This window comes from Protopterus annectens, chromosome 2.part1 (assembly GCF_019279795.1).
Source record: "Protopterus annectens isolate FY-2018-M chromosome 2.part1, PAN1.0, whole genome shotgun sequence".
Taxonomy (NCBI): Eukaryota; Metazoa; Chordata; order Ceratodontiformes; family Protopteridae; genus Protopterus; species Protopterus annectens.
Genome location: NC_056729.1, coordinates 1429548977 through 1429566737, shown reverse-complemented (window position 1 = coordinate 1429566737; position 17761 = coordinate 1429548977). Strand labels below are relative to the sequence as shown.

At 42.8% G+C, this 17761-nt stretch overlaps 1 protein-coding gene across 2 annotated transcripts in view; it reads right to left on the bottom strand.

The window, feature by feature from the left end:
* FAM193A (family with sequence similarity 193 member A) overlaps nucleotides 1-17761 on the bottom strand; it is a 2395037-nt gene that overhangs the window by 550334 nt on the left and 1826942 nt on the right. The window lies entirely within an intron of this gene.

Sequence of the window (17761 nt, the reverse complement as noted above, 5' to 3'; positions counted from 1 at the left end):
CTGTTGGCACTCTTTCCACAGCTCTCATGTTTGCTAACTGCATTATCTGTTGTAGAGCCTCTGTTTTTTGATTTGGCGGTAGATTTGGCATTCCTCTTTTGACTGGTAAAGTGTGGAAGTGGAACCGGTAACCTTGATCTATGGTCTGTAAAATCCACTTGTCTTTTGTTATGTAGTGCCAGTTCTTTGAAAATAAGGTTAAGTTTCCGCCTAGGGGAGCTGCTATTTGTTCCCTGGTAGGCGGATTTAGGGTTAAGTCACTGTGGTTGAGTTGATGTAGTGGCAGAGGTTGTGTCTGTGCCTCTGTTGTTACCTTGCCACTGTCGTCCTCTGTAGGCACCTCCCCTGGTTTGGTTTCTGCCTCTGGAACGTCTATTCCTGCCCCTTTGAGTTCTTGTGGAGTCAGGAAAGGACCAATTTTTGGCAGGCCAGTTCCTGCTAAACCTTGGGGGTTGAACCTGCAAGAAATCTTTGACCGTTTGAACAGATTTTGCCTTTTCTTCCATTTTCTTCATAACCTGCTGGGCAGGTGTACCAAACAAACTTGTCTTATCCATAGGAGCATCTAGCAACTTAGCTTTAACATGATCCGTAGAGCTTGCTCCTTTAGCCATGCATGCCTTCTTATCACTGTGCCAGTCATGGCTGATCTAAATGAAGCCTCCAGTGCATCATAGCCACATTTTAAGGAATGGTTACTAACCTGTTGTATGTTATTTACCATTTCTAATACATATTTCTTATCAAGAGATTCATCAGTGGTTAGCTTTTTAGTTAACTGATCAAGCATAAACTCTTGGTATTGTATCATGTGAAACTGACAATTTAAAGCTCTAGCTGAGAGAGTAGCTGAAATGTAGACCTTTTTGCCCCACCTGTCTAATGACCTTGCTTCCCTTTCTGAAGGAATAGGGTTTTTTGCTATGGTCGCGGCTACTGCCTTGGGACCCTGGGATATAGTTTCGGGGTCTGCAAGAGGGGCCTTGTAAAGGTGGTGATGAGTGTCTGGCACCCTGTAAAATCTGTCTGGTTTGGCAGGGGCTGGAGGTAAAGAATCTGGAGCGGAGCAGACATCATTAAAAGCATCATCCACCACAGAGAGAACAGGAGGTATAGCTAAGGGCCTGTGCTGTGGAAGGTGCAGAAAGGTCCTAAGTCTTTTCTGGAGTCTGAAAATCCTGTTGCTGCCATTGGAACTGCTCTCGCATGGCATGTAAGGTTTCCCCAAAGGAGAATTCTTCTGGTGGGGAAGCAGCTGGAATGGATTCTTCAGCATCAGAGTCTTCAAAATTGGAGAAAGGAGCCTCTGGCTGATCAGTTATGTCTGATTCATCGGCAGACTCATCAGAGGACACTGGCTCAGGGGCTCTGCCCTAGGTCTCTTCTCTGGGGCTGAGAGGCCCTGTCTGGGTGAGATTGAGATCCTCTAATTAATGAAATTAAATCTTCTGCCAGAGTAAGCATTTGAGAACTAGAGGAGGGCCTGGTTGTAGGGGTTTAACAGGCACTGTTTTAGTAGTCTTTGCTGCTTTAGCCCTGGCGAAGGCCTTAATGGACATGGCTGCTGGAGGCCTAGCAGCACCACGTGCTGGGGTAGAGACATCCAAGGGAATGGTGTCTGATAAGTCAGTGGCAACCACCGTAGTGGATAAAATTTCTGAGGCCGTTTCAAGAGTGGTAGCAGGGGCCTCAGTTGTAGAGATAGATTCAGCTGTACTTTGATCAGTTTTCTCGGTTTCGCCGAAACCGAGACACTCGCGTTTGCTTAACCATGGTTTCGCCGAAACCGCGGACATGAGTGTCGGTCTTTATCTTTGCGTTTTGGCAGATTGGGTAGTCGGAGGATCCGGCGGCATAATGTACGCAAAATCAGAACCGAAAAACTGTTCAGCAAACTCCGACCGACGCCTAAGCGTTGTCGGTTGAACGGGCACAGGCGAACAGGCTGCTACGTCGTGGGCTGGGCCTAAACGAGGCAGACAATAAGAGTGGAAATCTTTATGAGGTATTTGTTTCCCACAGGTTAAACAATTATTAACTTTTTCTGACATCGGCTGAGGCAAGAAAGAGTCCCCAACGGGTACTTAGCTTTAGAAGTCTTGAAGTAGTATTCGTAGAAGTAATCTCTGGATCCGACCGACCGGCACTTGCGAACAGCTTCTGCTTGGCGCCACGGCAAGAAAGACTGAGGAAAATGGCGTCGGCTGATGCCTTTATACCCGAAGACCAACAGAGATGACGTCGGGTGAAGTGCGACATCAGCCGAAGCCGGACCCGGACTTTGGAATCCGGCCGACTGAAGGGCTGCCTGACGACAGGACAACCCAGTTGTTATGACTGCAGATGCATCCATGAAGGACATCAGATGTAGTGTGCTATCCATTTGGAAATGGTTTTGAAATGGCCTTGCCCTCTGCCCCTGTTGCAAAGCTAACTAATAACTGGTCAGATTTTCTGAAGGGCTTAGTCCCAATCAAGGTAGAATCTGAGCTGTCTGTGCACGTCCAAGGAATGCAGGATCCTTTCCCCTTTATTTTGAGGATTAGGGAAGAAAGCTGGCAAATGGATGGAATGGTTGAGAGCCACACTGGACATCACTTTAGGCATAAAGGCAGGGTTAGTCCTGAAGGAAACCCTGTCAGCATGGAAAACAATGAAGGGTTCCACAGCCATAAGTGTTTGCAGCTCGGACACTCTTCTAGCTGAAGTGATGGCTAGAAGCAAGGCTGTTTTCCAAGAGAGGAATTTTAACTCAGCTGACAAAGCAAGTTCAAAGGGGGGAATCATGAGCTTTTCCAGTACAAAGTTAAGGACCCAAGCAGGGGTGGGTGCTCTCTTTGGTGGCCTTAAGTTGTCTGCCCCTCTCAGGAACTGTTTGATAAGAGGGTGCAAGAGGTTGCAAGAAGAGAGGTGGCTCAGTGCTTTAATGAGCAGAAATGGCTGAGGCATGTATCTTAATGGAGGAGGAGGACAGTCCTTTGTGGCGTAGATCTGCTAAGTAATCCAGGATTAGAGGCAGGGAGGGAAGAGTTGTGTTCTCTCCTTTAGATTGACTCCAGGAGCAGAACCTTTTCCTCTTATCAGCATAGGATTTTCTTGTACTCGGTCTTCTGGCTTCAAAAATGACATCCAGCACCTGTTTGCTTAGGGTTGCTGGGGGAGAAATCAAGGAATAAGCCAGGCTACAAGAATTAGGGTTTGTAGTTGTGGATGCAAAATCTGTCTTTCCTGCTGAGAGAGTAGGGTTGGGTTCTGGTGTAGGTGCCAGGGTGGCACCGCTGACAGGCTGCGCAGAAGTGGGTACCAGTGCTGATGTAGCTAGTCTGGGGCAATCAGAATTGTCCTTGGTCTGTCCTGTCTTATCTTGAGTAATACTCTTGAGAGAAGGGGCAGAGGGGGAAAGGCATAGATCGAGAGATTTACCCACTGAAAAGATAGGGCAGCCACTTTCCAGGCCCTGCTGTAAGGATTCCTGGTGTAGGATTTGCTGAGCTGGTGGTTGTAGGGGAAGGCAAAGAGATCCATCTCTGCGGTCCCCCATTTCTGAATCAGGAGGTTAAAGGTGCTGGGCTCCAATTGCCACTCGTGTGGTTTTAGGAGATTATTATTTAAGTCGTCTGCCACTGAATTTGTCTGCCAGGCAGGAACTGAGCTTGCAGATGGACTTGCATGTCCAAGGCCGTGTGCCACAGGCCATGGCTAACCTGGAGAGTGGGTTCCCCCCCTGCTTGTTGATGTACCACATAACTGTAGTGGTGTCTGTTTTTATTAGCAATTTTAATCAAGGTAATGACAATAGACTTAATTTTGAAGAACCTAATATGGAGAATAATGTGAATGAAAAGTACTATCATGTAGAGGAGGACCAGGACTATGATCAGGCCCTATCCACCCCTACGTAGATCTGAGAGGCTGATGAACAAGCAGGGTCCGCAGCAGACAAAGTTTCAGGGGGGGGGGGGGATTCTACTGAATACCCATCCCACCATAACTTGTAACAATGAGATTGTAGTGGAAGGAATCAAAAAAACAATTTCTCCATCTACAATTTCAGTGATATAGCTATAGAAAAGGAACATTTTGGGCTATTTTCTAAGGGATTGAAATTTATCCCATACAAAAGAGGGGATATTAATAAAATCTTACTAGACATTAAAATGTTCTTGAGAAAAGTTAATTTGAGTATCATGTTGCCTGGGGTTAAGATAAACAAAAACACTGAATTTAAATGGAAGAGTGTTTATATCCCACCCCTATACCCCCAGTTAAAAAATTTACAACTGAACCAAAAGGTAGCGTTCCGTATACTTGTATTGTCCAAATGGCGAAGTCCAGAACGCTACAATACGCCAATAACCTCACGAATAAATGATGTGTTCCATAAGACCACTGGCAAAAAAACTGGTAAAGGAGTCATAAAATCTGTTTTATTCCATAAAGTAAAGCGCTTTCATTCACTAAACCGTGAGCTTCCTCAGTACCTGAGGAAGCTCACGGTTTAATGAGTGAAAGCGCTTTACTTTATGGAATAAAACAGTTAAAAAATTTGGAAAAAGTAATGGAGAAAGAGGTGAGAACAGAACAGTCCAATATAGGACATAAGGTAAACCTAAGTAAGAAAGAAAAGGAACTAATGTATGAAATTAAGGAAAATAACAACATTAGAGTCATGAAACTAGATAAAGGGGGTGGAGTTGTAATCATGGATAATATAATATATGAAAGTAAAATTAATACAATATTATGGGATGAAACAAGATACTCCAATGTCTCACTAAATGAGGTAAATATAGCCTATAGTAAAATAGATATAAGTTTAAAGGATATGTTACAGGAAGAACTTATAAATTATGACACTTTTATGTATCTGAAGGTCGACAAACCAAGAACACCTTCAATATTTGGTATACCTAAGATACATAATGTGAAAGTGACCCTCCCCTTAGACCAATCGTATCAGCCGAAGGATCAAAAACCTATTCTTTAGCTAAATACGTAGATAAAAAAATAAAGAATTTATGGTTAAGCAGGAAAACTATATTAAGAGACTCCTGGGACCTCTTAAGTGATATCTCCGATGATTTACACCATGATAATTTACTTTTTATTACTATTGACATTATAGATTTTCCTCCATCCCTTATAATAATGGTATGGAAATGCTAGAAGAGATCGTCTATGAAAAAGTACAGTTTTGTACCTACCATAAATGTAGATGTCCGATAGGTATGCATCTGCAGTCGTAACATATGGGTTGTCCTGCCTCAGGCAGCCCTTCGGTCGGCCGGATTCCAAAGTCTGGGTCTGGCCTCGGCTGATGTCGCACTTTCCCCGACATCAGAGCGTCTGGGGTATAAAAGCATCAGCCGACGCCATTTCCCTCAGTTTTTCTTGCCCCAGATGCCAGGTGTCCTCTAGGAAGGCTAAATTTGGATAAATGCTGAAATGTTCCAAACATTTGCAAATTATATACATGTATAAACAAACAAATACACTATAATAGATTCCCCCAGCTAGCTGAAAGAGGGGTAAGTACCCCTAGGAATACCACAGAGGGGAAGGAGGGTGGGTAATCCTGACTGCAGATGCATACCTATCGGACATCTACATTTCTGGTAGGTACAAAACTGTACTATGTCCTTCAAGGATGCATCTGCAGTCATAACATATGGGTAGAATACCATAGCCAATCTGGGGGAGGAGGTACTAAGAGAAGGATGGTGTAGTTAAGATCCCCTGCAGCACTGCAGTTGCAAACCCTGCTCGGGATCTGGAGTATAAAGGTAGATTGTAATGCTTGGCAAATGTATGCACGGAGCTCCAAGTAGCAGCTTCTAAAATGTCCTTGGTAGCCACCCCTCGTAGGAAAGCTGTAGTGGTGGCTGTGGCCCTTGTGGAGTGAGGCCTGATATTTTCAGGAACTGTCTTTCCATGAAAGGAGTAACAAAAGCAAATGCAATTTCCTATCCATTTTGAAATTGTCTGTTTGGAAATTGCTCTTCCTTGTACCCCAGTTGCATATGCTACAAAAAGTTGGTCAGTTTTTCTGCTAGTTTTCGTTCTGTCCAAATAGTAGCGTAGTTGTCTGTGTATATCCAAGGTGTGCAAAAGTTTTTCCCCTTTGTTCTGTGGGTTAGGGAAGAGCGTAGGCAATTGAATAGCTTGGTTCAAGGATACCCTAGATACCACCTTTGGCATGAAAGTAGGATTGGTTCTTAGTGACACTCTATCCTGGTGAAAAATAAGAAAAGGCTGCACTACCATTAATGCTTGTAACTCAGATACTCTTCTTGCTGAAGTGATTGCCAGAAGGAATGCAGTTTTCCAAGATAAAAACTGTAGGTCTGTTGATGCTGCTGGTTCAAAAGGAGGTAGAGTCTGTTTTTCCAGCACAAAATTGAGATCCCATGCAGGTAGAGGGGGTCTTCTTGGAGGTTTAACATTTTTGATCCCTCTCAAAAATTGCCTGAGAAGAGGGTGTGAGAAGATAGGTGGATCCATATTGTATTCTGCTGAAATTGCTGAAGCATGAATCTTAATGGAAGAATAAGACAGGCCATTGTGGAACAATTCTGCTAAGTATTCTAGGATGTGTGCTAGGTTTGCCACTGTGACATCTGTGCCCTTTGATGTGCTCCAAATGAGAAATCTCTTCCATTTAGCTGAGTATGTCTTCCTTGTGGAAGGTCTGCGAGCCTCCAGGATAATGTCCTTCACCCTCTGAGATAAAACAGTTGGTTTGGGATTTAAGGAATTTTCCAGGCAGTTAGCTGCAATGTTTTCAAGTTGGGATGCAGGGTCTTGAAATTGTTCTGCGTTAGAAGAAGAGGCCATAGGGGAAGAGGCCATGAATTTGCCTGAGACATGCTTCTCAGTAGTGGGTACCAGTGTTGTCTTGGCCAGTCCAGAGCTATTAGTATCACTTTTGGCTGTTCCTCCCTGATCTTCAGTAGAACCTTGTACATCAATGGGAGAGGTGGAAAGGCATATACTTTTAGGGCATTCCAGCTGAAAGAGTCCACCCTCCATGCTTGTGGGTGGTATGTCCTTGAGCAGAATGTCTTCAGTTGGTGGTTGAGTGGGGAGGCGAACAGATCTATCTCCGGCATTCCCCATGTCTTTGTTATGAGTTTGAAGATGTCTGGATGCAGCATCCATTCGTGTGCATCCATGGTAGTTCTGCTTAAGCTGTCTGCTAGTGCATTTTCTTTTCCTGGTACGAATTTGGCCTGCAGCTGGATATTGAGATTCAGGCATAGATTCCACAGATTCATAGCCATCCGGCATAGAGGGTAGGAATGTGTGCCTCCCTGTTTGTTTATGTACCACATGACCGTGGTGTTGTCTGTCCTTATTAACAGATGTCCTTGTTGGAGGAAGGGTCTGAATGCCTCGATTGCATGCCTAACTGCCAGCATTTCCTTTTGGTTTATGGGCATGCTTAGCTGCCCTTGAGGCCATAGGCCTTGGATACATTTGTCCTCCATGTGTGCTCCCCATCCTCGGTCTGAGGCGTCCGTGGTGATGGTCTGCCTTGTTTTTGGTTTGTTGAAAGGCAACTCTCTGTTGGACTGGCAGGCCTGAGCCCACCACAGGAATTCCTTTTGAAGGCATGGAATGATTGGTATCATGGTTTCTAGATTGTGACTGTGTTGAGACCATACACTCCTTAGGTACCATTGTAATTTCCTCATATGCAGCCTGGCATGTGGGATTAAAATTATGCAGGATGCCATGTAACCCAGGGCCTGCAGGACTTTCCTTGCAGTAAGCTGAGTTTGTCTTGTCAGAATCATGAAGTAATCTGGAAGTTGTTTTTGTTTTTCTTCTGTGAGAAAAGCCATCTGGGTGATTGTGTCCAGATCTGCACCCAAAAAGGTCATCCTTTGGGATGGTACTAGTCTTGACTTTTGGATGTTGACTGTGTATCCCAAGGTCTGTAGCAGGTGTATGGCATAGGCCAAGTCCTTTAACAATTTTTTCTTGTTGTCCGCTTGTATTAGGCAGTCATCCAGGTATGGGTAAATTTGAATTCCCTGAAGTCTGCAATGTGCAATTACTGATGCCAGGCATTTCGTGAATACTCTGGGCGCAGTAGATAAGCCAAAGGGCAATGCTGAGAATTGATAATGCTCTGATCCTGCAAGAAATCTGAGGTGTCTTCTGCAATCTGGTCGGATAGGGACGTGCAGGTATGCCTCCTTGAGATCTAGAGTCACCAGCCAAGACTCCTTGCCCAACATGGGAAGAAGTTGCTGTAGGGTCAGCATTTTGAATTTTGGCACAATGAGATAAGTGTTCAGTGCGGACAGGTCGAGAATAGGCCTCCATTGGTTTTCTTTTCTTGGTACAAGGAATAGTCTGGAGTAAAATCCTTGGCCTTGTTCTGTACATGGTACCCTTTCTATAGCTTTCATCTGAAGTAAATTGCTGATTTGTCTTAAAGCCTCTGCCTTCTGGTTTGGTGGAAGGTTTGGCATTCTGCTTCTTTTTGGCAAAGTGTGGAAGTGAAACCTGTATCCTTTGTCTATTTATTTGCAATTGTCCATGTATCCTTTGTAATGCAATGCCAGTTTTTTGAGAATAAAGCCAGCTTTCCGCCCAAGGGTGCTTCCAGTCGATCCCTGGTAGGCGGAATCAGAGTCAAGTCATTGGGTCTGTCCTGTAGTAGTGGTTGTAGTTGCAACTGTTGCACTACTCCTCTGGTTGGCAGGCTGCCACTGACGGCCTCTGTAGGGGCCCTTCGATTGACCTCTGCCTCTAGGGCGCCTGTTCCTGCCTCTCTGTGCTCTGGACGAGTCTGGAAAGGACCAATTCTTTGTAGGCCAGTTTCTACTGAACCTTGGTGGTTGAATTTGCAGGAAATCTTTAACTGTTTGCACAGATTTTGCTTTTTCTTCAACCTTTTTTAGAATCTCCTGTGCAGGGGAGCCAAATAAATTTTGTTTCTCCATTGGAGCATCGAGGAGTTTAGCTTTGACATGGTCTGGCAAAGATTGCTCCTTCAGCCAGGCATGCCTACGAATAACTGCCCCAGTCATAGCTGATCTAAATGAAGCCTCCAGTGCATCATAGCCACATTTTAAAAAATGATTACTAACCTGTTGTGAGTTATGCACCAAATCCTGAATGGATTTACGGTCTAAGGGTTCAGGAGAAGAAAGTTTCTTATTCAATTGATCTAACAAAAATTCTTGGTACTGTATCATATGGAATTGACAGTTTAATGCCCTGGCAGAAAGAGTAGCAGATGTATAAACCTTTTTTCCCCATCTCTCTAAAGCTCTAGACTCTCTTTCAGAGGGTAGGGGATTTTTGGCAGTAGCAGCTGCAACCCCTTTAGGGCCCTGAGAAATAGTTTCTGGGTCTGCAGCATGGGCTTTATACAGATGGAAATGAGAATCCGGGACCCTGTAATATCTGTCAGGTTTGGCAGGGGCCGGAGGAAGAGAATCAGGGGCTGTACTGACATCATTGTACACATCATCAATTACATTTAGAACAGGAGGTATAGCTAAGGGCCTATGCTGAGGCAAATGCAAAAGGTCCTTAATCTTTTCTAGAATCAGAGAAATCCTGACCTTGCCATTGAAAGTGCTCTCTCATGGAGTGTAAAGTCTCCCCAAAGGAAAATTCTTCAGGAGGGGAGGCCGAAGGGATAGATTCCTCTGCATCTGAATCCTCATAAGGCGAGTAAGCCCCTTCCTGGTGGTCTGACAAATCAGATCCATCCGTGGAATAATCTGAGGAGTGAGGTTCAGAGGGGTCAGTCCTGGGCCTTTTGTCTGGAGGAGGTTGAGAGGCCCTGTCTGGGTGAGGTTGTGAACCCCTAATTAAGGAGATAAGGTCCTCAGCAAGGCTGAAGATCTGTGAACTAGAGGAAGGCCTCTGGGATGTAGATTTGGCAGGCAAAGCTTTTGAAAGTTTGGCAGCTTTAGCCCTGGAGAAGGCCTTAATAGACATAGAAGCTGGGGGCCTAGCTGCCCCACATGCAGGGGTAAAAATGTCCAAAGGTATGGTGTCAGACAATTCCTGAACACTAGCTTCGGTAGGGAGTTCTGAAGCCGACTCTGCCGGGGCCTCTCGGGCCTTGGTGGTCGGAGGTATGGTTTCAGTTGAAGGAATAGTCGTGGACTCGGTTTCGGCCGAAACCGAGACACTCGCGGTAGGCCTAGCTGTGGTTTCAGCCGAAACCGCGGGCCGTGAGTGTCGGTCCTTTTCCTTGCGTTTTTTGACCATATGCGAAGTCGGAGTCTCCGATGGCATTTTATAAGAAAAAGCGGCTCCAAAAAATTCCTCTGCAAACTCCAACCGACGTCTAAGAGTTCGTCGGTTGAAGGAGGCACAGGCTAAACAGGCTGATACGTCGTGGTCTGGGCCTAAGCAAGGAAGGCAGTAAGAATGGAAATCCTTATGAGGTATTTGTTTCCCACAAGTTAAACAATTATTTACTTTGTCTGACATCGGCTGAGGCAAGAAAGAGTCCCCAACGGGGTACTTAGCTGTTTTCGAAGTCTTCGTTAGCTGAAATCTCTGGATCTGACCGACTGGCACTTGCGAACAGCTTCTGCTTCGGGCACCGTGCGACAAGAAAGACTGAGGAAAATAGCATCGGCTGATGCTTTTATACCCCAGACGCTCTGACGTCGGGGAAAGTGCGACATCAGCCGAGGCCAGACCCAGACTTTGGAATCCGGCCGACCGAAGGGCTGCCTGAGGCAGGACAACCCATATGTTATGACTGCAGATGCATCCTTGAAGGACATCCAGACATTAACTCAGAATGAAAAATTGGTAAATATTTGGTTAATGGACTTAATCTTGAAAAATAATTTCCTATATTTTAATGGGGAATTTTTTCAACAGACTCAGGGGGTAGCAATGGGAGCTGCCTGTGCCCCAACTTATGCTAATTTGGTTCTGGCAAAGTGGGAGGAGAAATATTTATTAAACTCTGAGTTTAAAACCTGCTGGACATTATACCAAAGGTTTTTGGATGATATAGTCCTTTTTTGGACAGCGGAACTAGAGAAATTTGAAGAATTTATGACATATATGAGTAGTACAACTAACTTTTTGACGTTTACATATAAAATTTCTGATACCAGTTTACAATATTTTGACATAGAAGTATATAAGGTGGGGACAAAATTTGAAACTAAGATATTTAGAAAACCTACTTTCTGTAACTCATTTTTACACTTTAAGAGCGAACATCCCATGCATTGCAAGAAAAATATAGTAAAGGGGCAATTTGTAAGGGGATGTCACATGACTAGTTCTGATAACGATTTTTTAAGTGTGTGTGAGTTACTGGAAAAGATGTTTCTTGAGAGAGGCTACCCTCTGAATTTTATTAAGCAAATGAGGGGTGAAGTAGAAAAAGGAAGAAGTAGTAAATTTAAACCCACTCAAAAATGTAAGGAATTTAATAAGGAGATTAAAAATAATAAGGAAAACAATGAGGATGAATTTCAACAGGTTTTAATACTAGAATATAATATTTTAAATAGTAATATTAAAAAAATTTCCTAAAGAAATGGGAGAGGTTTGCTTCCCTTTCAGATTTACAGAAACTGCAGTGGTGGTTGCTGCGATAGCGTTGTCGCCTCATAGCAAGACGTTGTCCCGTTCGATTCTCAGCTAGACAGTCTTCTGTGTGGAGGCATACATGAATGGGGCGTGCCTTCATTGAAGGTTGTGCGTCAGGGCTGGTAACCCGGTACGTAAAAATCCACTACCAATCATTAGCGGACCGGAGTTCCACTGTGGCGACCCCTAACCGGGAAAAGCCGAAAGACACAAACAATCACAGATTTCACAGAAAGTGGTGTACAAGAACTCACAGTGTATCAGAACTATTTTAGAAAATAAATATAAAGTTAACTCCAATAGGAATAGGATAGGTACATATAAATGTGGTCACTGCAACCAATGCACATATATCTTGAACACAGATATCACCTTGAATGTAGGAATAAATGGATTAATAGTTCTGATTACTACAACTGTGAATCTAAGGGAATTATTTATTTGGCTACGTGTAGAGTATGTAGGTCCTTCTATGTCGGAAAGAGAGAGAGAATCTTAAAAAGAAGGATCTACGAACATATTTATGAAATATCAGTGGAAAAGGATACTAATGCCCTTTTCAGACATGCTAAAGTATGCCTTGACTCTAAATTCAGCTTTATGGTTTTGGAACAAATCAAAAATGACATTGGGGGGGGGGGGCATGAGAGGAAAAGGTAGAATTTAGAGAGTTATGGTGGCAAGTAACTTTGGAAGCTGGAAACCTCCCTGGTTTGAATGATTACATTTCCATTCTTCCATTATTAAAATTAAGGTCTGCTAAGCTTTGATAGACCAGGACCTGTAAATAAAAACAGCCACTAGATGGCATGACTCTCCCACTGTTATAAATCTACTCTGCACGGTTTAATTATTTTTTTAAACATTTATATGTGGTTTTATGATATATTCATGTAAATTATTTATGAGATTTTATAGATATTTTAAATGAACAAATACATGCATTAATATTAAGGTTCTATCTATTTTAACATTTTAAATTTTTAATATAAAAGGTGTTTGAAATTACTATTCAATTTTCTTAAGCTGTGAAATCATTGGTGGTTTCAAATGAAAAGTCAGCTCCTTATAGGCTTTTTAATTATCTAATTACTTGATTTTACATAAATAATAGGTGGTATTGAATACACTGGTCATCTGATGACGTCTACGTTAAAAGAGACAAAAACGTTTGATATTGTGGTGAAGGCTTTCATGTTTTATGTGTATTGCGAGTTATTTGGTCCGTTTTCGTGTATATGTGGATTTGAATAAAACTTTCTAACTGTGGTCCACTCTATGCTCCATTTTTCTGCACCTTGGTACAGTTTATTGGTTTGTTTTGTGCAGACTCTCAATTTTTGGTTTATTAGCAATTGTCCTGGAAAGACAAGGGGTCTGAAAGCTGTCAGGGCATTCTGCACAGCTAACATCTCTTTTTGGCTGATGTGCAGAAGAATTTGACTTGGGCTCCAGTGGCCCTGAAGGCATTTGCTGTCCATGTGTGCTCCCCAAGCATACTCTGATGTGTCTGTGGTTAGGGTCTGGGTGGTGTGGGGTTGAGAAAAGGGCAGTCCCTTGTTGTGGTTGTATGCTTCTGCCCACCAAAAGAACTCTGTCCTTAGACAGGGTACGATAGGAATGACTGTTTCCAGGTCCTGAGAATGTTAGCACCAGGTCCTGAAAATGTTAGCACCAAAGACTTTTTAAGTACCATTGAAGTTTCCTCATACGTAGCCTTGCATATGGAATTAGCAGCATAAATGAGGCCATGAACCCTACGGCCTGCAGTATTTTTCTTGCAGATAGCTGGGTTCTGGTGGCCATTTGTCTGAAGTAGGCTGTCAGGTAGACTTGTTTTTCTGAAGTGAGGAATGCCATCTGGGATGTAGTGTCCAAGTTTGCACCCAGGAATACAATTTTTTGACTGGGTACCAGTTTTGATTTATTTTCTCTGATGGTGCCCCCCCCAGGAAGTGAGATGATGTTTCACAAATGTCAGGTGCTAAAACAGCAATTCCTGACTGTCTGCCTGAATCAGGCAGTTGTTCAAGTACGGGTAAATTTGGATATTTCTCTGCCTGCAGTATGCAATGCCTGGAGCCTGGCATTCTGTGAAAACTCTGGGTGCAGAGAACTGATAATGCCCTGAAACATAGATACTTCCTGCATGACTCCATTACGGGGATGTGCAGATAGGCTTCTTTTAAGTCTAGGGTGACTAACCAGGCATCCTTGGCTAGCATAGGAAGAAGCTGTTGCAGGGTAAGCATTTTGAATTTTGATACCACTAGGAAGGTGTTGAGAATTGAAAGATCCAGGATTGGGCACCAAGAGCCCTCCTTCCTGGATACCAGGAAGAGTCTGGAGTAGAATCCTTGACCCCTCTCTGTTCTACTGGAACAGGCTGAATAGCTAGGATATTGAGCAGGGAAGCTACTTGGCTTTGAGCCTCTGCCCACTGCTTTGGAGGAAGGCCTGAAAACCCGCTTGGGGTTAGCAGTGAATGGAAATAAAATTTGTACCCATGGGATACAATGTTGAAGACCCACCGGTCCTGTGTGATGGACATCCATTTTTTTGTATGAAGGGCAGGTTTTCCTCCTAGTGGCACAAGCAATTGGGCAGGGCTGGGGAGTGGAGTAAGGAAGTCATTGTGAGTTTTTTTCAGTAAAGAGGTGGCTTACCACTCCCTGCTTTAGGTGTGGGGGCAATCTATTGTTTAGATCTCTGCATACTATGAGACTGTAGTTTGGGCGGTCTGTTTCTCCTGGGTCTGGTTTGAGTGGGGGCTGGAAAGGACCAGTGTTTGGAAAGGCAATTCCTACTGAATCTAGGGGGTTGCACTTGTAAGAATTCATTAACAGTCTGTATAGATTTAGCTTTTTCTTCCGTCTTTTGAAGAACCTCTTCTGCTTTGGTGCCAAACAAACTGTCCTTGCTCAAAGGAGCATCTAGTAACTTTGATTTGACATGGTCTGGCAAGATCTGCTCTTTGAGCCAAACATGTCTTCTCAGTACAGAGCCAGTGACTACTGCCCAGCAAGATGCTTCTAGGGACTCAAAGCCACAATGCAAAGTATGCTTGCTGACTTGGCTTGCAGAGTGCATAAGCTCCTGCAATTCTTTACTTTCTGCACAGTCTGTAAAGGATGCCACTTTTTATTAAGTTCCATAATATGTTGCTGGTACTTCAGCATGTGAAACTGACAACTCAATACCTTAATAGCAAGAGTTGCAGATGTATATACCCTTCTTACCCCAACTGTCCAAAGCTCTGGAATATCTGTCCAAAGGGGTGGGATTCTTGGCTGTAGTTGCCTTGATACCTTTAGGCCCCTGGGAAATGATCTCTTGGTCAGCAGTAGGATTCTTGAAAATAAATTTGTGAGTGTCAGGTACTCTGTAGTACCTGTCTGGTTTCCTAGGGGCAGGAGGTAAAGTGTCAGGAGTAAGACTGGATTCCATAAAAACATCAACAAAATCCAGGACGGGCTATTACTAAAGTCCTGTGCTGAGGCAACTCTAGGAATTCTCTGAGTCTCTTTTTGGACTGAGGATAGTCTGTGCATCTCCACTTCATCCATTCGTATAGTGGAATAATACCTTCCATCACTTAACATCTGTGACATGGTTTCCTCATACTGAACACATTGAGAAATGACGACAAAATAGTCATTAGACCTGCAGACAAGGGGGGACCGGTGGTGGTGCTTGATAGAATTCAGTATGAGGAAACCATGTCACAGATGTTGTGATCGTTGGTACTACTCCACTATACACATGGACGAAGTGGAGACGCACATTAGGAGGATATTTCATATGCTAGAGGATTTACTTATGAGCAGAATGATAGAATATGATCTCTATATATTCTTTACTGTAACACATCCACTGATCCTTGTTATCCAAGGACTACCCAAGGTCCATAAAGATTCTTTTAATCCCACTATGGGACCCACTGCAGCAGGGAGAGGATGGGTCACTGAGCCACTGTCCTTGTATATAGAGAAGCAGCTAAGACCTATAGTGGACATATTGTCACATATTTTGAGAGATACCAAACAATTCTTACTGGATTTATACAGGAGAGTGATCATGCTACCATCAGGTTTGAATTTAATCCTTGTGACATTAGACGTCCAGTCACTGTTTACAGTTATACCTAACCAAGATGGGGTAGAAAGTATACACAGATGTTTAAGAGGAAATAGTAATTATACCCTTTCACAAATTGATATGATTTGTGCTTTACTTGAGGTTGTATTAGAAAATAACATCTTTATGTTCAATGACGTAATATACCTCCAGAAGGATGGTGTAGCTATGGGCACTTCTTGTGCCAACAGCTACGCCAACCTGGTCATGGCAGATTGGGAGAAAGAAAAGTTATTTGCCTTGGATAGTTTCACTAAGCATGTGGTCTTTTATAGACGTTTTGTGGACGACCTGTTTCTTTTGTGGACAGGTTCAGACGTTGAATTGCAAGGTTTCTATGATGAAATTAACTCAATGACACATTATTTGAATTTTACGATGGAGAAATCTGACCAGTGGATATCCTTTTTAGATGCATATATAGAGAAGTTACCGAACAGGCTACTCAACAATGGAGTTTATAGGAAGCCTTGTTATAAGAACTCCCTTCTTCATAGGGGGAGTATGCATCCCAGTTATGTTTTTAATAACATAGTGAAGGGGCAGGCCATACATGCATCATGTTTGAACCCAACACAGACAGGGTTTAAGAGGGAACTATCCCATCTATGTGAAAGGTTAGCAGACAGGTCTTATAGTCTGACAGAGATTAATGCAGGTATTGAGAGGACCCAGTTGTTGAGAGACAATGTTGCACAACCTTATTTTTCAGACAGGAGTGATTCCACCTGTCTTGGTACAACAGAGCGTCCAACCACTTGGAAATCTACAGTCAGAGTATCCCTTAACTACACACAGGACATTGGCCCAGTTAAAAATGTCTTTCATAGGCATTGGGGAGTCTTAATGGTGGATCCTGAGTTAAAGGGACTAGTAGGTACTGAACCTAATTTTGTCTACAGGAATAAGATGAATTTACAGAGACTATTATGCTATCCTAGAGGTTTCAATTGTCTGAATGAGATTTACTCATCTATAGGTACGCAACCATGTAACAAATGTAATGTTTGTGAATTTGTGTAGAATCTCATTTCACACATCCCATCACCCTACACCGGTTTGATTTTAGAGTAACTGCTACTTGTAATACACAATGTGGTTTATCTGGCTAAGTGCATAGCCTGCACTGCGTTTTCTGTAGGAAAAACTGATAGACGCCTAAGGGACAGGATTAGGGAACACCTATACTATATACGTATACAATCTCCTAATAGTGCACTCTCTAAGCATGTCTCACACACTAATGACCAGCATAGTTTCAAATTCCAGGTCCTACAAGTGAACATACCCAGTACCAGAGGTGGAGACATTAGAAATTACACAGAGAGAATAGAAGTTGACTGGATCAACCAGCTAAGGGCAGACCAGAACCCAGGTCTTAATGATAAAGTCTCCATTAAGCCAGCTTTGAAAAATAGAAGATTGACTGTCAAATGACACAATTTATATTGTTATAACTAATGTCCCTTTCTGAGGAGATTTTATGTTGAACTTACACATGTTCTTTTATACATTTTAAATTACATAAAACTTAAACATATTCAAATATATTTTTTATAAACTGAAATATTTTTCAAAAACTGCGTTATTTTTTGTAAGTCGAATTCAAGTATGTAGTCTTACTTATGTTTACATTTTATATTTATGAATGCATTTATGTATGTTTTTATTTCCATTTTTAGGGCATGTTTATGAGATGACTTTTTTTCGGTTTTGTTTTTAAATAGATTAATTGTAGGAAGTGATGTCATATTTAAGTGGCTATATATTCGTGTCCCCTTTTTTGTATGTATTAAAGGTCTGAGGAAGCCCAACAGGGTGAAAGCGCTAACCTAACTCTGCACAATAAATCTTTAATTTCAAACTTCGTCCATTGGATTTATTGCAGTTTACTACTTGGAATTGTTTTCATCTGAGAACTTTATTTACACCCACAGCCTTGGAATGTCTCTGAGCTTTCTGTTAGGGTGATATTCTTATTTTTTCAAAAAAAAAAAAAAAAGTAAATGCTGCTTGCTCTGTGAAACTGTGA